The sequence below is a fragment of the Equus caballus genome, chromosome 6, assembly GCF_041296265.1.
Source record: "Equus caballus isolate H_3958 breed thoroughbred chromosome 6, TB-T2T, whole genome shotgun sequence".
NCBI lineage: Eukaryota > Metazoa > Chordata > Mammalia > Perissodactyla > Equidae > Equus > Equus caballus.
This window is the reverse complement of record NC_091689.1, coordinates 68,259,349-68,283,546: the sequence shown is the minus strand read 5'-3', so window position 1 is coordinate 68,283,546 and position 24,198 is coordinate 68,259,349.

The following is a 24,198-nucleotide window of genomic DNA, read 5'->3' as shown; positions in this document are numbered from 1 at the left end:
CTTTGTTGTTCAATTTCATCATTTTTAGTTATGCCAAATTATAGCAATAAATCATTGAATTTTCAAACTTGCTTAGCTTGTACTGAATTATATTTTTTCCTTCACTTTTTAAAAAACAGTATTTTATTGGCATCTGTTTTGTGTAGTGTATCCCCCTGGGTTTTTGTTCCAACAAGACAGATGAAGCCATCCTTAAACATAAATGATAAAACCTATCACCTTGTACTATGTTCAGATTGTTCCATAATTAACTCAAATCACTGCTTCTCTTAACATGGAACTGAAGATAAACGTACATGCACAAACATTCAAACACAAAGTAGTAAGAGGGAAGACCCTTTGGGTGAATATGCCCCTAAAAGTGAATAAAAAGGCGGGAGAAAAAGATGCATTCTACTGAAGTATTGAGGGAATTAAGTCAATTCTATTATGGTGAAGAAAAAAGAGCACAGCTACACACTGACCCTAAAGGAGATGGTAAGGGGGCAGGTAACAGGCCACATGTGGAGCCCTTGACAAGGTGTTGACAAAAGACAGAAATGAACATGACTGTGTCAACCAATGTGTAAATACATCTGCTCATCTGGGCAACTATGACTTTCCCAAGGGTGGACTGAGCCAGCAAAATAGCTTCCTAAAGAAGTTTAAGTACACATATAAGAAGATGATGTATCCTTAGACAAATTAGGGATTCTAGAATAATTATTAATCAAGATGGAACATAAACATTTATACATAAAAAGGCAAGCCTAGCTTTATTGCCATATTCAAAATAGTTTATTAAACTTCGAGTTTTAAAAGAAAACCCTTTAACTTATTTTTAAAGGAAAATTTAATGTTAATTTTAGCTTTTCATTTATGTAGATAAAATGGAGTGCTACAACAGCGTGATGTGGGATGACCAAGCTTTTGATGAGTTATTTTGATTTACCTAAACAAGGAGCCATGGTAGTTATGTTAAGATGTACAAAAATGGACAAGTATATATCTCGGCCTCCAGAAGTTTACAAAATGAAAACTATTTCAGTATGTGTGTGGTCAATGTCCTAATAAGTAGAGATAAACATATCACTGCTTTCCCTTATTCCAACCATTTTTACCTTTGTTTTGCCATTTATATTGTTTTCAACATGGCTTTTAAGTTCAGAAGTTCAACCCACCACTACTTTTCCAAAAATCACTTCCACTATGGCCTTTGTCACCTTTACCATCATGCCTCGTATTAATATTAACAGGAATCTAAGATGGAAAACTCCTCTTGTCACCCAGTCTTCAACGACCCTGACTGTACTATCAACCTTTAAGAGAGCAGTGAGTAAAAAGCAAACCCCATTGATTATGTCTAGGAGTTATTCACAAGAGCAAAGGTTACCACTACCAACTGCAGGTAAATCTCACCTTGTTTCTTATTCCTAGTAAAAATTGTTGGAATCATGAGTTGGAGTCATGTTATTTTGGTTACAATGCTTTGGAGTACCTTTTTCTTTTTCTAAGCCAATCTTTTCCCAAAAGTATATCCGTGGAATGCTCTGTCTTGGGAAAATTCTACCAGAAAAGAGTTTCTTGGGAAATTCTGAATATCATATATTCTTCTTGAAGATTCACAAGATGAGTTAGTATATTAATGACTCTCATAAAAAAGGAATCGACTAGGGGCTGGCCCCGTGGCTGAGTGGTTAAGTTCGCGTGGTCTGCATCAGGCGGCCCAGTGTTTCGTCAGTTCGAATCCTGGGCACGGACATGGCACTGCTCATCAAACCATGCTGAGGTAGCATCCCACATGCCACAAATAGAAGGACCCACAACGAAGAATATACAACTATGTACCGGGGGGCTTTGGAGAGAAAAAGGAAAAAAATAAAATCTTTAAAAAAAAAAAAAAAAGGAATCGACTTATCTTTGCTTTACTCAGCATTTCCTAAGTTTATGTGACCCTTGGGCTCTCCCCTGCCCGTACTTGGTAAGCAGCTGTGAACGTCTCTCAGAACTTGCATTTCTAGGAAGGCGCTCTGGTAAATACTTCTCTTGACTGATGAGTGATAGAATCAATTCAGATGAATGTTACATCGTCTCAAAGCTTTAAAGCCCTAATAAGCTCTAGCAAGAGGCCGTGGTAGTACCAGTAAATGAGTCTAGAAGGAAAGGATTTCTGGGAATCACGAGGCCACTTGCTCAATGGTAGACTCCACTTGCTTAAGGAGATTTCTGAGATTTAAAAAGAGCCTAGCTGTGCTGCGGATGTTGGCGAGCCCTCTGATAGTACATCTTTGCCCCTCCTGTATCTCTGGTCAGTGTTCCAAGCTTGTTCAGGGCACTTGTGTGGTGCGAAAACAACCTGAAATAGTGTAAATGCTAAACCATGATTGTCAAATGCCTCTAAGTCTGGCACAATTTGCTTTTTTTTTTCTTCTTTTTTTTAAATCCAGGTATTCCACAGCCAAAATAAAACTCTGAAATCTTCCTTTACTTTCTCTTTAGAAAGGGTAGGTAGGTCTGTGTCAATCTTTATGGTCAAACTTTTTGTAAAAAAGAAAAAAGCAATTTAAAGTTGTTTATAAATTTTGCTGCTGGAGGTACACAAATTTGGCAGGAGAGCACAGATTTGACACATAGCAGTATAAATATAACCCCTAAGTAACGCAAGATTTAGAAATATTACACAAAGCTGGCATGATTAAATAAGTTCCAACCTTTTATGGCATATAGAGCTACTTGTAAGTTATTTTGGTAGAAAATTTCATGAGATGTTGAGTTTCTGGCCTGGTGGGATTGCTGACAACCTGCTCATGTAATGTCCTCAACCCAGATGGTGGGAATTCTTTGGTTTGTGTATGAGGGACTTACACAAATGTCTTTGTAGCAGGGCATCAGTAAAGCTGACATTATGAAGAAGGAAAGGTATAGAAAACTCAAGCACATAAAATTAAGTCATATCCCTAAAATGTGTCTTCATCTGGATTCATCATTTTATCTCATTTCTCCCTCCTTTTGCTATGAGATTCTACCTTGTCTGCTGTAGTTCACAGCATGAAAATCCTGGCAAAATCCACAAAAATAAAAATATTAAAAAGTGCCCAATTATGTAAAAAAACCAAAAAACTAGGCTAGCACTCTCCAACTTCAAAAGCAAATACAGAAATTTGTGCTGATGTAGGAACCCGCTTACCTCCTTAACAATGAAGAAGCCGAATGATCACAGCTACATCATTTAGATTTTTCTGCTACATTTAGAGTGAGGTTCTATCTCTGTCCCCCAAGAAACAAAACTGTGAAGCTGGCTTTTAATGTAGAAAAGCCGAGAAAATGTCCAAGGAATAAAAACAGGATCTGTGCTCATCAAATCTGTTGACAACCAAATGCCGTGCTTGCCCCCTGTTCTGTCCTGTCTAAGAAGATCAATTTAATTTTGGAGCAGATGGAGTTCCTATTGAAAGGCCAAGGAAGACACATGGCAATAGCTTACAAGGCCCACACGACAGCTTGGGAAGCTGTACGGCAAGACACATGAGAAAATACTCTGAGCCAGAACAAGTCCTACTTTGTGCACACCTTTCACGGGCAGGCCATTCTAGGGCCGCCCCCATCCTCAAGGACACTGTGAGCAGTAACTGAGGGACATCAGCCCCTGAACGCTGTCTCTTAGAGAAGCTAGAGGATATTGTGTCTACGATAGGAGGCAAAAAATACTACTGTGCTGAAAAAAAAGTACTCTTGTGTTCCATGCCTAGGAAAGATTCTGAGTATCTTAGACACAGAACTACTTTGTTGCTTCCTGGAAGTGATTACAAAGAGCATATCTCAGTTGGGATTTATTGATTTAAATAAAGCTCTGTGACCTCTAATAGATTTAGGGGGTGCCCAGTGAACATGGTGCGGGTAATTCTCATGCTTCGTGTTTCCCTGATGACAAGCAGTCATAGAAAGCCTACCTGGAATAGTTCCCTTCTTTTATCACAGAAGAGGTAATTTCTTAAAACTTGATTGGTTCCTTATTTTTCTGGATTTGGGGACCCTTGAAATAAACATCTTGGGTGAAAGCACTTACTACGGGAAAGATCAGAACAAATTCCATAAGAGCTTCCACTACTACATGCTAAGATGCCCCTCCACACTGTCACACAGCTGCTCCCTCCAGGTGGTTCTCAGCCCACTTTCTCAGACTTTATATTATTCACTCAGGGTTCCGCTGTTGTTTTAACAGCCATGTTCACTGACTACAATATTGTTTTCTTCTTCTTTTTCCTTTTGATCTGAAACAGGAAATAAGTTCATCCCTGAGCTCTCAAAACCAGAAACAAACATCAAGAAGGAGAAAGAAAAAATATGAGCTCTGTGGGCAGAGAAGGTCTTTGCGCTCCGGGTAGAGACTTTGTGTTAACACAGAGCCCCACACTAGAATTGGCTTGTCGGCATTTATTGTAATTTACTGATTCTATAAGCAAGCTGCAGCTCTCCATCTGGATAATGTGTAGACATTTTTTTCCCAGTAATGACAAAGGTCTGCAAGTAACATCCTCTCTCTCTAGGTATCTGAATGGTAAAATTTCTGCAGCTTCACCCAACCACAGGCGAGCACTACATTATTTATGAAACAAAGTTGAATTTATTAAAAATATTCTTCAACAACCAAGTAAAAGATATCACTTGATGTTTTATAAATTCAGTTTTATAAAACATATATTTTCCCTCTGTTTACCATAGACCCATGCAAGGGGAAAACCTACGTTGTGTTTTTCTCTTTAATTAAATATGTGTCAGAATTACATTGGAGCTTGAGCTCTCCAGAAAAGTCAAGTAGGGATTTTTTCTACTGGAATGGTGAATAATTTAAGAGGTATCTGTATTTCAACATCAATGTTAGAATAAATTTAAACATATCTTGACTCTGATTTCTACAGATATGTCATGCAAAAGTAAGTAACCAAGTAAGTGAACAAGACTTGGTTCACCAGGTGTTATATAAAAATAAAATTAAAATACAATGTGTTTTTGGTTCTACTGTTTTTAAGCTCTATCTTTGACCAAAGTTCTACAGGCTTGAGTCTCAAAAAAAGAGAAAGGATTATATAGCAGGCCATACAGACACTAGCAATTGGTGAAATTTATACGATAACATTTAGATTTATTTTTTATTTCAAGAATTTCCTTTAGGGGCCGGCACGGTGGGACAGCGGTTGAGCTTGCATGCTCTGCTTCAGTGGCCCGGGGTTTACCAGTTCAGATCCTGGATCCTGGGTGTGGACATGGCACCGCTTGTCAAGCCATGCTGTGCTGTGGCAGACATCCCACATATAAAGTAGAGGAAGATGGGCACAGATGTTAGCTCAGGGCCAGTCTTCCTCAGCAAAAAGAAGAGGATTGGTGGCAGATGTTAGCTCAGGGCTAATCTTCCTCAAAAAAAAACCAAAGAATTTCCTTTAGAATTTGCACTATCTGTTAAAAAGTTATAGACGTCATCAATTTTGACTGTTCTAGGGATTTGTAGTAATTCCATGGTTTTGGTAACATTGTATCATGTTCTCTGGTTTGTAATTTCCTTTCTGCATGTACACACCTGGATTTCCTTGCCTGATTTTCATTTCCAGATTTTATTTATTGGAGGTTAACTATACTTAAGGTCAGATATTTATTTTCTATTTCCTGTTGAGAAAAAAAAATCAAAGAGAAAATATGACTGTCAAAAAAAAGAAAAAATGACCCATAAACCCTGGGTTTTTATGGACTAAAACCCACCCCACATAAACTCAATTTCAGGATGTGGTGCTGTCGTTTCACTATGTCATTCTTTCCCCTACTCTGTGTGGAGCTCCTGACCCCCCCTCCCCTTTTGTTTTTGAGGAAGATTAGCCCTGAGCTAACATCTGCCACCAATCCTCCTCTTTTTGCTGAGGAAGATTGGCCCTGAGCTAACATCCGTGTCCGTCTTCCCCTACTTTATATGTGGGACTTGCCACGCGGTGTGTAAATCCCCACCTGGGATCCGAACCAGTGAACTCCCGGCCAACGAAGCAGAGAGTGCCAACTTAACTGCTGCACCATCAGGCCAGTCCCTGAGGTTCCTCCCTTCTCCCCCGGAAGTAGTGATCAACCAACCTAACTTTAACCCAGCTCATGGGTGATCCAGAAAACCTCTCTCCTGTTTACCTGACAACAGGATTTAAAGTAAAACCAAAGATGAAGAGTCAGGAAATGAGTCCTCTGAACAGCTGACTGTTCTGATAGTTGAGGCTTAACCCTGTAAGCACCAGAAAGTAGGAAATTCATCTAATGAAATTCTTCTGTAAAAGCTCTACCACACTTCTCTGCTCCTGTAAATGGAATATTGTGAATATAACCTAAACTTTTCTTGTTTTGGAGGCAGGACGGATGGGAAGTTGCTTTGGAGACATGGAACGAGGACTGGATTGGGAGTCAGAAACCATAGACTCCTCCATGCCTGACACCTTCTAGCTGTGTGGGTTGGATTTGAGTCTGTGCCTTAGTTTCTTTCCCTGTAAAATCGGAGCCTATAGCACATCTCACTAGGCTGTGGAGGAACCACTGAAAGGATTTGTGTCAAAGTTGCCACGGCCACACCTGTTACATTCTGGCTAACCAATGTGGTGGTTTCTCTTCTGAACCTACTCTTTCCTATAACGGGCTTATTTCAGGGTCCTTGGGTCTCTCATGCAGAGATGGAGAGGAACACACACCCCTGCAGGACCTCCGAGTTGACTCAGTTGTCTCCACAGGCCTCACGAGCCCGGACCTGGCTGAAACCTCCAGCTTTCCATCTCTCCTGTGGCTATGGCTTTCTCATCTTCTGAAAAAGGCTTCCACTTGCTCCCTTCAGTCAAACCATCATTCATTATTTCTTCACCACTAACCGAGTGAAGACTCGAGTCATCTTGTATCTATCCATTGCCACCATGCTGTGTGTTCTTGGGTGTGAAGGATGAGTACAGGAATGGCCCTTGTTGGGAGCATCTCCCGAAGTGTACCACTCCTTCATTCTCCAAAGCAGATGATCCTCACAGACACCAAACACCAAACCCAATTTTTTTCTATACCTCTTGGTAGGACCTAGTATCAAATAGAACTGCAGGTGTATGTACAAGCAGAAAATGGGCTGCCACGGTGATGCCCCATGAACCCTCACAACTGACCCTCCCAGGACAGGGCTCCTGCTGAGGAGAGAATACCGGGAGTGGAGTAGAGGCTCATCAGGACATGCACAACAAAGGCCATGGGAAGAAAGATCCAGACCAAAGTAGAGGAGGGAGGAAATCTTAGGACCCTACGCAAGAGCCACAGACAGGGAGCTCTGTGCAGTTAGAAAAGCTGTCCTGAATTGTGGCTCCTTCTGAAGGCTCAGGAAAACGAGTTTCACATACACACGAGCAGCATAATAGAATCAAGGGCAAATCACACACAAAACTGTTATATAAAAAAAATTATGAGTAGAATAACATCTATGGAGACAATGAAAGCACACCGGAAAATGTACCCACAACTCAGATAAAAACTGTAAGCTAGTATTTCAAAATGGGCTAAATACAGTACAAGATGAGGAAAATCAATCTGAATTACAAAAAGACAGAAATGAGGCAGCTGAATTCAGGAAAGAATTAGAAATAAGAGCAAGAAAAAAAAAATTAGTTTAGAAATGAAGACTACCAAGAAGGAGCTCAAGAACAAGTAAACACAACAGACAATGCCTTAGGAGAAATGGAGGTATGGAAGAAGAAAAATTCAAAAATATGAGAGAAATTAATAAGGGAATATTTATTTCAGACAATTCACATATTAAGAAAACAGTACTGGTAATTTGTGTATACATGCAGCATTCATTCATTCAACAAACATTCATTGCAGGCCTGCTGTGTGCCTGGTGCTGTCCTGTGTGCTGGGATATCAACAAAAATATCTGCTCTTCTAGTGGAGGAAGATGATTAACAAAACACTAAGTAAATCTTTTGGAGGAGGGTGAAGCTATGAAGCAAAACAAACCAGGGGAGAGAGAGACGAAGTGCTGGAGGTGGGGTGTCGTGAGTTTATGTAGAGTGGTCAGGGAAGGCCTCATGGAGAAGGTGGCATATGGCAGGATGGAAGCAGGAAGTCGAGCCATGCAGACATGAGGGGACAAGCAGTCTGGGCAGTGGGAACGCAAGTGCAGAAGCCCAGACGCAGGGCTGTGACCGCTGAGCTCTGGGAGGACCAGGGAGCCCTATGGGAATGGAGCTAAGGGAACAAGAAGCCAGCAGGAGGCCATGGGGACAGAGAGAGATGGGCCAGTCTGTGTGGAGTGTGTGGACTGGACCATGTGAGGGTTGTGATCTTCACTCTGGATGGGGTGAGGGCCGGTGTTGGGGTCTGAGTAGAGGAGTGACTGGAACCAAGGATCCACGACTCCTGACAAGAGCTTTTCACATATTGAGGTATATGGGGTAACTATTCAGATTCAAAACTGATTTGGCTTGAACTAAAGAAGCCTGATTTACGGCCTATCACACAGATGTTGTACGTCTGCTTAACCATTAAAGTAAAGAATGCACTCTCTTAAGATAAGAATGCTACCTCCCCTCCTACGCCCTGTTGGTAACACCCTACTGATAAGGTCCTATGGGTAACACCCTGCTAAGTCCCTTTCTGGACGTCAGGGTCATGTTGACCTGCTAATTTGCCACTAAATACCTCTTTGAAACCTTGATGAAAATGTATCCTGAGTATGTTTTTTGTTCTAAAATGACATGACTATATTGAAAACCATTCTTCTCTGGAACGCTTTCTAAGGCCTTCCTGGGTTATAATCCTCACTCTGGCTCAAGTAAACTCACTTCATTTCTCTTATCTATAGAATGGTTATTGGTTATTTGTGTTGACAATCTCCAGGCTGCCCAGGTGAGAAGTGTTGGGTCGGCAACAAAAGTGGAGGCTAGAGAAAATGGCGGCTCCAATGGAGACAGGGCTGGGGTAGCAGTGCAGTCCAGAGACTGGGTCAGATTCTCCATGTAATAAGAGCTAACACAGAGAATTTACCAGTTAGCACCAGCCTCTGTTCTAAGAGCTTAATGTGAATTAACCTATTTACTTCTCATAAGAAGTCTGTGAGATTGCTCATACCACTGTCCCCATTTTTACGGAGAATCTAAACAACATTCTGACAAAATTGCTCATCAGCTCACAATAGATCATCCATTAAGCTAGTTTAGATATGCAAGAGTGGTTTGAGGCAAAAAAAGTCATTCTGAATGAAAATCATAGTGCTTTGATTTTAAGATGTATCTACATGTGTGATCACTATGTGACTAAAAGAACTCTAGTTTATTTTTTAAAATAAAATAATACTTCTTGGATTTAAAGTTCAAGATTGCCAGACTTAATTAATACGTGTATAGGGAGAATGTAATTTCATTGACAAGAAAACACAAAAATAATGTCGTTTCCAAATGAGATATCATAAACGAAATTCAGGTCTTTAAATGTGAGCCCCAATATATTAATAACCCCACTTGAGCAAAGGAAACTTCTCCACGTGTTACACCTGGGCAACGAGTGGTGTTGGAATTTTAATTCCTTCAAGAAACACATGCCAGTTGGCATCTGAGGCCATCTGAAGTTATGAGAGTTATTTTAAAAGTTCATTCAAAATAATCCACGTAAATAAGGTGGCGTTTTCTCCTACTCAGTGGCTCCCAGTTTCTACAATGTTCAAACAGCACATGTTTTATTGAACAAACTTTTCATAAGAACTGAAATAAAATAATTGTATTGAATGCTCTTAGGATGTCGTCAAAAAGTAGATTAATTTGCACCTGCAATTAGCTTTTGTTATATTTCATTACAGCTCTTACGATGTTTCTTTACTCTTCATCCATTTATTTCTTTTTGAAATAAACAATTATTTTTCTTACTGAAACATCCAAGTCTTGTGGAATTTTCTTGAGGAGTCCTAGGTGTCCACACAGGAAGAATGATTAAGGACTATATTAATGGGCATCCTCATCATAACAAGTCTCTACGCATTACATGAATTTTAATAAAAACATGGTCAGTCCATTCCTTTACCATGTTTTAGCAAATTCAAAAAGTGGGATAAGGTTTCTCGGGTACAGAATCATTAAAAACATAGTCCTTCCCTTTTTGTTATATGAGTAGAAAACAACATGATCAGCAACTTCAATCCTGTTTGCACGATTTTCTTGCCTTTCAGAGGTTCTGCTTAAAACATTAATAACAGACATATTAGCAACAAATAAGGCCATTCTAAGGGTCCCACGGCTGTCAGGGGCACTTGAGTCCCCCACGGGGCAGGGCAATGTATCTCCTGTTTGACTGAAATATTAGAGGAAATAAGAAAATCAATCTGGGGCCGGCCCGGTGACGCAGTGGTTAAGTTCACACTGTCCACTTTGGCGGCCCGGGGTTCCCGGGTTCGGATCCCAGGTGCAGACATGGCACCACTTGGCAAGCCATGCTGTGGCAATCATCCCACATAGAAAGTAGAGGAAGATGGGCACGGATGTTAGCTCAGGGCCAGTCTTCCTCAGCAAAAAGAAGAGGATTGGCGGCAGATGTTAGCTCAGGGCTAATCTTCCTCAAAAAAAAAAAAAAAAAGGAAAAATCAATCTTAGTTGATTTACTGTTTATTTTGTGCTGAAATTATACATGTGAAGAAGAAAATGTATATCTGGGTGACTGAGGATCTCAGCCCTCTTATCAGGATTAAATCTTGCATACGGCTGATATCCAGGCACCTGGGGCAGTTGGGCAAGTCTTAGAGAACTGGGTGTCACAGGGGTGTTATGGGAGTGGAGTGGTAGGAAGGACCCCTAGGTGGACAAATGTTCAGTGGAACGTGCAGTAATAGTCTGGTGACATTGGAGAGAACAGTCTGACTCACTAGGTAGTAGTAAACCTTATTTTGCTTTCCCAGATGCAGGATTCTTGATGACCAGCTGAAAATAACCTATGTTTGTCATCCAGTGAGTATGAACAATAGTAGAAACTATAGTTTTTACTCTTTTACCTGTAGTAGATATATTTCATCTATAATAGAAACTCTTTTAAAATTACCTCCATCTAAAAAAGTCACCAGGTTAGGAGACACCCTCCAATCCCTTTGTGAAATCTACTGAGTAATAAACCCTGAGGAAATTCACGCTGTTCTTTCGTAAGCCTATGCTCCTCTGCTCCCACTGGCTGGGTTGTTGGATTGCCCAGGGTCACTTAATGTTTATTCTCAAGTTTATTTGGTTGCACTTTTTATTGTAATTGCATAATTTAGTAAAACATTTTATAAACGGATGAAATCTGAGTGTGAAAAGAGTTGTCATTTCTGTGAAAGCCAAGTAAGTACTTTGGAAAGACTAAAAAAGTGAAGTTACTGAAAAATATAAAGCTGCTGTTCAGTTAAGTGTCAATGAGACAACTATAAAGGACTAGAGGGGAAAAAAATCCTGGAAATCGCGGATTCTCTACTCAATTTACTTGTCAGTATCTTTAAATTTTCCTTCCACTTTGAAGCTATCAAAACGGAGGATAATCAGAGATGATGCATTTTGGGTAGAGAATGAGGATTTGGTTTTCTATCAATGGGCTTTTATTGAAAGGCCTTGGCCTGACTTTAAAATATGGGTGAATGGATGTTTCTATGTTTCAGGTTAAATTAACAAGTTTACAGTTAAATATTAATTGCTTTATGGTTCTCCACTTTAAACTAACCAACCATTGGCCAATTAGGAGCTCACTGTGGGGTGTCTGCTGCCCTTTATCCAGACAAGGTCATGTGAGTTCTTTTGGATTCCCTGGATGAGGCATCTCATGGGAGTACTTGTGCGGGTAGAGCTGAAATATTGGGTGGTGTCTGGACTTTCTACTCCCATCACGTGATGTGGAATGGTAGATCCCTTCCCCAGGGTCACTCAATGGTCAGAAAGCTTTGGAGGCATGGCAGATCCAACACTAGTTTTCTGATTCTCCCTCATATATAATCCCAAACTTTATAGAACCTGGAATAGATATAAACGCATACCTCTCGGTATAGGTATAAAGTTAGGTATAAGCAGGTATAAAGAGCTTCCCCTTACAGCAAAGCAAAGCTAACACTGGTGTTTGCTGAAGATTGAAGGGAGATGTTTTGACTTTTTTTAATCCATGATTCAGGTTTTAAACTGAAACTGTAACCTGGAATGCAGTATTTTTCCAGGGGAAGTTTCCCCACACTATACAAGTGTATTTAAATGGGCCATGCCCAGAAGGAATGGGGCAGAGGTAATTCTGCAACATTATAAAAATAAAATAAAAATTTAAAAGAAGTAGAATAGTCATGCTGCATATAATTACCACTTTAATATTAGGCTAATTCGAGAGCTGGAAGCCAGCCAAAAAATGATTGGCTGGCAATAAATACAATTTGAGTAAATAACTACACTATTGCTTTTGGAATCTACACAGTCATTACTGCTGTTACGATGACTGTTGGAAGTGACTTCAGATACTTTAATTGCGCATTTACCGATTATTCTCTTTTTTGCTATGTGCAAATATGGAGAAAACTAGAAAGTCTTGCTGACATGGGGAGATGGCTAGTGCACTTGGAAGGGAAAGAAATTCCTCCCTCAGCGACTTTTATGTAAAAGTAGCCATATCAAAATAAAGGCAAATTTTCAATCACCTATGATAAATCATCACCAAAATAATAAATAATCTGGTATTTTTTTCCCCGTTTCTCTCCAATGCTGATAAAGAGTGACAATTTATTTCAAAAGACACCAACATCCATTGAATATTCACAACGGGGGCCTCCAGGCGATAAGGAGGGCACCTTATTGAACCAGTTAGAGTTTGGAGCCTGGTCTGAGAGGATGAAGTATTTCATCAATCACCATGCCGTGTATTTGTAGCTTTAATTGCTGTGCTTTTCATCTCTCAAGAGACATGTTTCTTGCCAAAGCACAGTTAATAAAACGTTTTATCGTTTCATTGGAGATAAGCTCAGTGTCCAACTGACTACGTAATCCTTTAAAATCAACCACAAGTGAAGCACAATAACTTTATATCTTTATCCCAAGTGACTTAAAATCTGCCTTGTTTTCCTGTTTGAACCTGACAGAAAATAGATTTTAAGAATGAAAAATAAAATACTGTCATGTGGCGCTTAATGACGGGATATGTTCCAAGAAAAGTGTTGCTAGACGATTTCGTCATTGTGTGAACATCATACACTGTACTTACACAAACCTACATGGTATGGCCCACTGCACACCTAGGCTATATGGTACTAATCTGATGGGGCCACTGTCATATAGGCGGTCCATCAGCTGACCGGAACATCGTTGTGTGGTGCATGACTGTACCAAAACATTTCCTTTCATCCTACATTTATTCAGATAGATTTGGTGCTCATTTTCTCCCCATAAGAGTGCTATGTAAAATTGTTAAACGTTAATTCATTGTTCAAGCCAAAATATATCCTTAAAGTTTGATGTTTTCTGATGGCTGATTGCTTTTTTTTTTTTTTGAGGAAGATTAGCCCTGAGCTAACATCCACCACCAATCCTTCTTTTTTTGCTGAGGAAAACTGGCGTTGGGCTAACATCTGTGCCCATCTTCCTCTATTTTGTATGTGGAACACTTGCCAAAGCATGGCTTGATAAGTGATGTGTATGTCTGCACCTGGGATCCGAACTGGCAAACCCGGGCCCGGAAGCGGAGTGTGTGAACTTAACCACTATGCCACCAGGCTGGCCCCTGTTGATTGCATTTTAAGAAGGTAAAAAAATCAACATAACTCTGCCAATCTAAGATAGAGCTATAACCTTTCGGTAAACTGCCCCCCAGCAAAGGAATATGACTACTTAAAGCTTTAACCATGTCCTCTACTCAATAAAAACATGAGGCTTTGTTCTGACTTTTCCTTTGGAACTTCCATTTCTTGCTATTCTTAGAAAAGTTTTTGGTGGCTAAGTTTTTGTGTACTGTTTTAAGTTGTTGGTCATGTTGAATATTAAGTAATTGATGAATAATTCACTGGTGCAGAATGCTGTTCCAAAAGATAACTTAAAAAAAAAATTCTAGCGACTATAAGAATGATAATTTTTAAAACCAAGCTTTGAGAACATCCTGGCAGGAACTCTAGAAAATAGAGCCTCAATATCTTAAGTGAAACATATTATTCTATCATGCATACCTACTGGTATATGTGTTTTAAGCATCTACAAAAGTGGAAGTATATTAGACAACTCGACCAAATGTGAGCCAATCTATGGGGTACAGAATCCTGCTGAAAAGTCTTCTATGAGTGTCGCTGTATTCAGTAGAGGAGAGAATTCATCTTGCTTTAATGTGCTCTCATATACTTTATTTGTCAGTCGCCACATGCTCAAGGTCAAATATATTTCTTATCTGGAATCTTGAGAGATGGCCACCGTGAAAACTCAGCCTTGAGAACAAAATCCCAATGAAAGGTGTGAGGAGAGCAACAGAACTCTTTACCTGGGGAACATATAAATACATTATTGTTCTAAAAAAAGACTTAAATTCCAAACATGGCAATAAAGTGCCTCCTCATTTTATTCTTAATCCAACACGACATGGTGGGGCATCTTAATTGCTTCCAAATGGTTCCATGGAGATCTCCCTCAAGAAGTGAAAGACCTAGATTTTCCATATACACAACATTAATAATTGATTGGAATACATGCCCTGTGAACTCACTGGTGTATTTTTAACAACCAACTCCTATTTATGGGCATATATGTATTCAGCTGAGAGTTACTTCATTGTATAATGTGTAGCAATGGAAACTTACAGGAAAACACCAAGAGACAGGAGCAGGGTGGAATCACCATATTTATTGCCGACTCAAACATTAGGCCAAAGCCTCGGAGTCCAAGGTCTATCCCACCTCCAAGGAGATGTTCATTGTCAAGAGAAACAAACCAACCCCCCACATCCTGGGAGGGTGAGTGAAACAGACAAGGGCCTGAAAAGCACAACAGCCGACACCGCCTGGCGCTTACCTGACGGCTGCTCTGTAGTGGTAGACGGCTTCCCTGTTCCCACCTTGGTCCTTCAGGAAATTGGTGTAGTTGTAGCAAACCTCGGCATTGTGGGGTGGAGTTTGAACCCTAGACTTAAAATTAATACATTTTTTAAAAAGCAGTAAAGAGTAGTGTTTAGGAATGTTGTCAATTTCTTTCACATTTTACTCATGGTTTCATGAATCTGTATTTGGAATGGTTTTCTCTAAGTTAGGACCTTCAAAATGTGTGCATTATATGAGATACTAAGCTCGCCCACCCGGAAAATGATGGAGAAGGCAGGTGTGCGCCTCTGAACACCCATCCTACCTGCATATGAACAAAATGCCCTTAGCATATAGACATAAGAGTTCGTACGTGCCAGAGACACACCCAGAGGCTAGCAGGGCTCTGTCATCTCGCCTGAGGCATCTCTGGGAGCACAGCAGGGCCCAGTTACAGACCCGAGGGCACATCACATCAGCAGGGAAACAGAAGTCTCCATTATCACGGCAGTCGGATCTCCTAATTTAGGGTGCAGTGGGCAGAAGATGTGAGGACACAGAGGCTGCACTGCAGCAAAGTGAGACCCTGCAGAGAGAATTACAGACAGTCCTCCTGCGAGGGGAGCCAGGCATTAGGCAAACCCTTTCTTCCTTTCATATCTCTCCATCCAGAAGGGGCAGGCTTTTTAATCATGGAGATTTGAGGAAATAGCCTAAGTTCATCCTTGTGAGCACATAAAGAATCAAAGAAAGAAAAGATTAAATGGTTTTCAGAAAAGGAGAATAACCCATAGCCACAACCTCCTCCACAAAGCACGAGATGCGATACAGTGTGCCAGGCCCCTTTCTTCTCTGCCTTCTTTCCCTTTCTTCTTTCCCATCATTCTGGTTTAACGTTTTGGAACAATTTCTCTGGGAGTTTTGGCCGTAAGGGAGGAGGGGGAGAGGTCAGAGCCAGAATCACAGCAGTGAGTGTACAGAAAAGCGAAAGGATTCAAGAAATATTCAGGAAGCAGAAGTGATAAGACTTGGGGAAAGATGATTCCTTAGAGAACAGCTTTATATGCCCAGTCAGTTCCCTCCCTTCCTTCCTTCCAGTTCCTTTTTAAATGCAACTTCCTGAGAATAGAAGAGAATTACTTCCTGAGAATTATTGTATCTCTGAAAGGCCCCGATTTTTACCTAAGGACTGTTTTTCATGAAGAGTACTCTCAACTAATTGGTGTTCTCATTTAGTTCTACCTTCCCTGGCACTGATAGAACATTGTTCTTTGTGTTAAATTTCACGTATGAAAGATGCAACAGAAAAATGAATGCTATTACTTTTTTTTTTTGGTGAGGAAGATTGGCCCCAAGCTAACATCTGTTGCCAATCTTCCTCTATTTTATGTAGGACACCACCACAGCATGGCTTGATGAGCAGTGCTAGGTCCACACCCAGGATCTCAACCTGTGAACCCTGGGCTGCCAAAGTAGAATAGGAACTTAACCACTATGCCACCAGGCCGGCCCCTAAATGTTATTAACTTTTAAAGTCCATATTTGTTAATAATAAGACATATCTTACTTTAATAAGGAAATGAATTTTTCATCTTCTAAACTTCTTTCTTGCACCCCATTCAATTTGGAAGTTTCATCTGTTAGTTCATTTTTTAGTTTTCACGCAAAACACAACAGCTAATTCTATAGACAGTTTTTGAATTCTGAAAATGATTTTGTTGATTTTTTCAGAAAAGGATCATATCAATATTTATGTTTGGTTATTTTTTACTAAACTTAAGTTTGGACTTTAAAGTTGGTAATCATGTAATTTTTCTTTCAGGGAAAGATTCTCCCTGAGCTAACATCTGTTGCCAATCTTCCTCTTTTTTTTTTTGTCTCCCAAAGCCCCAGTGCCTGGTTGTATATCTTAGTTGTAGGTCCTTCTAGTTCTTTGTGAGCTGCTGTCACAGCATGGCTACTGACAGATGGGTGGTGTGGTTCCACTACTGGGAAATGAACCTGGGCTGCCAAAGCAGTGAGAGCACCCAACTTTAACCACTAGGCCATCAGGACTGACTCGGTAATAAAGTGATTTAAAAATAAAAATGACTAGGACTAGGTTGTTGATTTAAAGACATTATAGCTTTTTGACTTGGAATAAGAACAGCAGCTAGCATTCATGAATGCCTACTAGGTGCCAGATGATGTTCTAAGCGCTTTACATATATTAATTCCTTTAGTCCTTATAATTGTATCATCCCCAAATTATGGATGGGAAACTGATGAACAGAGAGCTTGACTAAGGTCAGACAGTTGGTAAGTAGCAATGCTGGGATTTCATCTCAGTACTGGTTCAGTCTCTGCCCCCTCAGTTTAACTAAGGATGTGACAACAGAAAAAAATTTAGAAAGATGGGTTCAGATCTGTTTGGGAGAAAATTGCCTGGACCTCTTACTGATTAGAAGTGAGAGACCAAGTGGGAAGTTGGGAATGGCTAGAGGAAGAAGTTACTGATGACAGTCTAGTTTCTGGGCAGTTATATTTCTCCAAGATAACATGTTTAAATTTAGTATTTGTAGAGTGTTGAATGGTGGTCCCCCAACAAAAGATACATCCGCTAAGAATGTGATTTTGTTTGGAAAAAATGGTCTTTGTGTATGTAATTAAATCATATTGAAATAAGATCATCCTGGATTATCCTAGTGAGTCCTAATCCAATGACAAGTGTTGAAGAAGAAGAGGAAAAGATACAGAGGAGATGCCATGGGAGGGTGGAGGCAAACATGGAGCTGCGCAACTACAAACCAATGGACGCCGAGGACTGCCAGCCGCCACCAGAAGCTAGTAAAAAGGCCTGGAGTGGATTACCCTTCCAGAAGGAATTAATCCTGCTGATGCCTTGATTTCAGACGTCTGGCTTCCAGGACTGTGAGAGCAAAAACTTCTGCTGTTTTTAGCCACCAAGTTTAGTCTAATTTGTTACCACAGCTCTTGGAAACTGATCATTACTTAATTTAAAGGTAAGATTAACAAGGAAATTTTGTACTAAGTGTTGGAATCTGTTGGGGAAATGTATTCGGATAATGTAAACTTTTATTGAAATTTTTGCATTTAGGGGACTGTTTGCACCTTTGGACCCAGCCAAGGCTGCTCCAGTCAGGATGTATAAACTGGGGGCTTGAGGAAATCTCAAAGAAGTGAGAAATGGAAGGGCGTACGCAAGGAAAAGACCAACGCCAGGAAAACAGAGCTCCTGACAGCACCAGATCTTGGACTTCCAAATGGCTGCTTTGTCAATTTTCGATGTACGTGACTTAGCTGGTATTGCTACTATAACTTAAAAATAATATGGTTCCAAGAATGAATTAAGAATTTACTCACAAGATCAGGATCTGCAAGATGGTGGTCGTAAAGGTTTAAAAGACTCCTGATTTCAATCCAGAAAAAATTGTATTTATTTAAATGTAAGAGTGCTTGGTAAGATGCAGGCTGCAAAGACATCGTAGGCTAGAAGGTCATCATCTTCTTAATGCATTTAAGCATTTTTATTACTGCACTGATATAGATGCCTTTTTATTGGAATTGATCCTTTATTCCTCGTTCGGTTAGCATAGTTACTCTAATTTATGTTTCAAATGAGGAATACACAGACGGTCCTGTGGAAGTGCGCAAAGATCAGAGCGTTGTTCTGTGATGGCAAGAGGAAGCAGGAATATTCACAACAGCCAAGCAGACAAGGGCAGAGTAACAGATCCTAAGAACACGCTGCTTTTTCCCACTGTATTCTGCTGTAAACTCCCCCATAACATTTTTCCGCTACTCTTTTCCTGACTTTGATTTTACAATGAGCAAAAAGAAATCAAAATTGGATAAATGCCAACCATTCCCTTCATCTATAACTTCCGAGGTTACTTCTCTCTCCAGACTCAAACTTCTGTGTTTGCTTTCTTGATGCCCTAGGTTAGTAGTTCTATGGGTTTTAATTGAAAAATGCAATTATTGGCATATTTCCTCCACAAGGAAATGTAAAGTTCATAAATTATTTTGGTAGATCTTAAATCGTTACTGTAATTACAGCAAGTCGAGATTATGATTAAAGCTCTTCCTCTCCATTTAGAATCTTAATTCCCACGTCCTACTCACACCACTTTGTGGTAGAACTGTAAAAGTGGTAGAAAGACAACTTCTGCCCATTGTATTTTCAAGTTTTAAAAATATTGTTATTCTTTATTAAAAAATATTAAGTTATGACATTACTGGACAGCAGAGCAGGAGGACATCTCCAAACCCCAGGTGAGAAAGCAAATATAAATTAAGAAGAGAAAAAAGCATTCAGCAAGAGGATGAGGAGGGTGAAAAGGGATCATTTGTTTCTAAGAGTTGGACCCTCTTTTGACCTGACTACTAGTTTTGACAATGTCTGCACTTATAAGAGCTGGTTCTTACAGAACACTCATCATGAACCAACCTCTGGGCTAAGCGCAACATTTCCGTGGATTCACTCATTTAATTCTATCAACGACCCTATCAGGTGGGTGGGATTATTCACATCTCTGTTTTAAAGATGAAGAATCTAAAGCACAGAGAGGTTAAGTTTTTTCCAAGATCACAAAGCTGGGAAGCCGCTGAGTGGGAATTTGAACAAAGCTTTAAGCTTTTAGCCATTGTGTTTAACTATCTCCAGTACATGATCAAAATCACTTCTGAGGTTGAGCCCATGTGTGATGCGAAACCAAAAATCACCACAGGGAAAGCAGCCGCATTAATATTTTACTCTCACAGAGTTTATATTCACTGCAGGAGAAGGTCGGTTGCTCTCTCCAGCTCAGGAATTCAGAGGCGAAGAGCAAAGAGAAATGCGACAGGATCGCTTTGGCCAGGGGTTGGAAAACCGTCTGCAAGGGGCCAGAGAGTAAATATTTTTGGCTCTGTGGGCCATATGATCTCTGTTGCTCCACTTGGCCACTGTAGTGTGAAAGTAGCTATGGAGAATACGTAAACAAATGGATGCAACTGTGTTCCCAGGAAACTTACAAAAATTGATGGTGGACTGGATTTGACCCCTGGTGTGAAGTGTTAATTTTTGCTGAGTGTTAATTTTCTTTCTTTCTCCCTTCCTTCTTTCCTTCCTTCTTTTTATTTTTTTAGGAAGATTAGCCCTGAGCTAACATCTGCTGCCAATCCTCCTCTTTTTGCTGAGGAAGACTGGCCCTGAGCTAACATCTGTGCCCATCTTCCTCTACTTTATATGTGGGATGCCTACTACAGCGTGGCTTGTCAAGGGGTACCATGTCGGCACCCAGGACCGGAACCGGCAAACCCCAGACCGCCGAAGTGGAACGTGCGCACTTAACTTCTGTGCCACTGGGCTGACCCCAAATTTTTGTTCTTAAATTATGATGAGATCTACTTCCGCAGCAGCTCATCACCTTTCTCCCAGTGAATGGACACTTGGGAGTCCTATGTGGGCAGAGGCTATTGTCCCCCCAATCCTAGTCTGTCCTCTTGATCAAGGCCATTATGTTCTTAACCTGTGGTCCATGGACCCTCCTAAGCAAGTTTCAGAGAGGCCATGAATTGGATATCAAAGAAAAGATATTTCATTTTATGTCTCTCTTAATATTTTGAAGACTTTGGAGGAAAAATGGATCAGTTTGAAAGTTATTTCAGTAATTGTTTTAATCCAAACAAGAGTAAGGTAGCAGTGGGTGTGACTACTGCCAAGTGAAGATGTATGATCTTCTTCGCCCCCAAGTTAGGACACCAGATGGTTTCTTGTTAATGGGAATTAAAGAAATCCATTGCAGCATGATCGTGAATATTTCTCTGCTTACACTGTGTCTAGTTTAGGTCGGAAAACATAAAACCAAAAGGTTGTGCATTCTTTAGCTTTTAAATCAGATGTGTGCTCAAATCCGGGCTCTCCTCTTACTTACTGGCTGTGTCAACTTGTGCAGGGTCCTCACTCTCCCTGAGCCTCAGATTCCTCGGGGTAAAATGGGATTCTAAATACTAACTTAGAAGGTGTCAGCCATTGAACACAGCATCCCAAGAAGTGGAAGCCATCATTAGTGGTGTTACGAAGCACAGTGCTAGGTTCCTCTGTGTAAAGTTTTTGCCAGTGGAAGCTGCCGGGGCACCTGTCATACTGAAAATGCATCAAACAGGGAGATGGAAGTGGTGCATAGGGTGAGATATGGGGAAAGAGTGCGGAGCTCCTATGCTTTCTCCAGGGGCGCCATTCTCCCTGAATCTCCACATGTTCACCAACTTGCAAGTTCTCCAAACCCTTGATGAATAAATGAAGAGCGATAGAATATACTGGAGTATATGAGGAAGCCATTTGGATTAAAACTAATTCGGCCTGAACTTGTTTTTCCAGAAAGGCCTGATGTGCCCTGTTGAGCATGCCTTGTATATCTGCTTTAAACATTGACAATGTCCCAAAGTCAACAATGACGGCCTTCAAGATAGGGATGTCGCCTCCCCTCATATCAGCATTTCTTTAAGGATAAGCATTTCTTCCCAGAAACTAAGGATTAATTCCTGACCCACCGTGCTCATCTCATGACCACTGGCCTGCTGACCACCGACTTGCTGTGCTCACCCTGTGACCGCTGAGCTGCTGTGCTAGCAAAGCATCCCGTGACTGTAGTAAAAGAGAGAGTCCTGTCTGATATGACATATGTCCTTGTATAACCACTCTGCACACTCTGCTTCTTCAGAGTGCCTACTTCCTTGGGGAGGGAAGCTCCCAGGCTATAGTCGTCAGACCTGGCTCATATAATAAACTCACCTCAATTTTGATTTATAGATTGATTATGGATTATGAAAAACCTTGCCCTTTTGGGTTTTTATGGAGGCTTCATTACACAAGTAAGATTGATTAAATCATTGCCATTGGTGACTGAACTCAACCTCTAGCCCCCTTCCCACCCTGGAGGTGGTGGGGGGTGGGTGGAAGTGAAAGTTGCAACCCTCCAATCACAGGGCTGGTTTCCCTGGCAACCAGTCTCCATCCTTAGAGGCTTTCCAAACATCACCTCCGTGATTTAACAAAAGATGCCTTTATGCCTATCATCATTTAGGAAATTCCAAGGATTTTAGGAGCTCTGTTCCAGGACCAGAGACTAAGACCAAACAGATATAGTTCTTTTTTTTTTTGAGGAAGATTAGCTCTGAGCTAACATCTGCTGCCAATCCTCCTCTTTTTGCTGGGGAAGACTGGCCCTGAGCTAACATCTGTGCCCATCTTCCTCTACTTTATATGTGGGATGCCTGCCACAGCATGACTTGACAAGTGGTGCCATGTCCGCACCCGGGATCCGAACCAGCGAACCCTGGGCTGCCGAAGTGGAACGTGAGCACTTAACTGCTGCACCACTGGGCTGGCCCCTATATTTCTTATTATAAATCACAATATCTCAGGTAACTTGCCCAAAGTCACATGTTAGTAATTGGCAAACCCAGGAGAAGAACTGAAGAAATGCAGACTCCATGTAAACCAAAGCTCTGTGTTTCACTGTTCTGCCTCACTGCAGTGAATGTTTGTTAAGCTCATCCAAACGTTACTCAGCATAGATAAGTTTATAAAGGCATCTGGCTTTGAAGGAATAAATATATATTTAAAGTCTTACATTCCAAATGGTTATTTCAGTATAAAGAATTAAAACTAAGGTGATAGGTATGGTTTCTAAAAATAGTGACAATTTTTCTTTGCATATTAACAAAATTCTTTCAGATGCTCTCCACTGGCCTCTCAGATTACAAAGTCTCTTTCATCACACAGGTGTCCTCGTGTGTTTTACTAATCAGTTCTTGACTTACTACACATTCTCTCAAAAAAAAGGGGCATCTTTCTAGATGCAAGGTGAAGGAGCTCTCTTTGAGTTGCTGGCATCAGTCATGAGGGTTTGAACCCCAACTTGTTACCCTTGAAATAAGCTGCGGTCTTTCCAGAGACCCACTCCCCAAGGTCACTTAGATTAAGATGCAGCTGCTATTCAGGGAAGGGTTTAACAAAAGGCAGAACTCTTTTGAAGTTCTTTATAAAAGTTCTGACAACTGAAAAGTGAGAAGAACATTTTAAGACAAAAAAAGACTAAAAGCACATTTTACATTACTGGATGCTAAAGTCTGTTTTTACAGAAAGATTTGGCGCTGGGTGGTCAGAGAGAACAGGTCCAACGTGACCTGTGATAATCATGCTGAAGGTAGACTGGTATGATGGAGATGGGGTGAAACCCAAAAGCAAAGATGAATGTCACAGGCCCCTACACAGTCCTACTTTGTGTATTAAAAAATAGAAGGTGTGCATGCCAAACTAAATTTTGATTTTCTATCAAAAAAGTGAAATCGTCATTTCAAAATCAGATGACTTTATTTTAAAATGGTTTATCAGAAGCAGAATATATGGAAGATTCATCATTTTTTGAGGCATCCCAGAATCTAGTCCCCCTTCTTAGCCACACCCAGATTTCCTATGGGAGATTCCCTCTCTGCCTACTGTGTGCATTCTTGGCGAGATTCAAGGTTCTCTGTTCTCTCCATCATGGAATGCAGAGTCCTCTTTGGAGCTCCTTTGGACAAGCCAGTCATCTCACTAACCTGGTGGGGATGACCTGGTATGTGACCTGAATTCAAGCTCAGCTAATGGGATTCTCTCTACCAGGACTTATGTGAGGAGAGACAAAAATGGTGGGTGTTTACACATTTGTTCCATTGATGACTATCGGAGCTTACTGTCAAGCTCCTGTCTTAGTGTGCTGGGGCTGCCATAGCAAAATACCACAGACTGGGTGGTTGATACAACAGAAATTAATTTTCTCCTAGTTTTGAATGCTGGAAGTCCATGATCAAGATGTCGGCAGGTTTGGCTTCCCCTAAGGTCTCTTTCCTAGGCTTGCAGACGGCTGCCTTCTCACTGAGTTCTCACATGGTCTTTCCTCTGTGCGTGCACCCCTGGTGACTCTCTGTGTGCCCCAATTTCTTCTTCTTATAAGGACACCAGCCAAATTGGATTAAGCCTCCCCAGTGGCCTCATTTTAACTTAATCACCTCTTTTTAAAGGCCCAGATACAGTTACATTCTGGGGTACTGAGGATTAGGGCTTCAACCTATGGATTTGGGGGGACACAGTTCAACCCACAGCATCTGCCATTTCTTGTTTGCTACAAGCCAGCTTTCTCAATGTTTCTTTCACTTCTGTG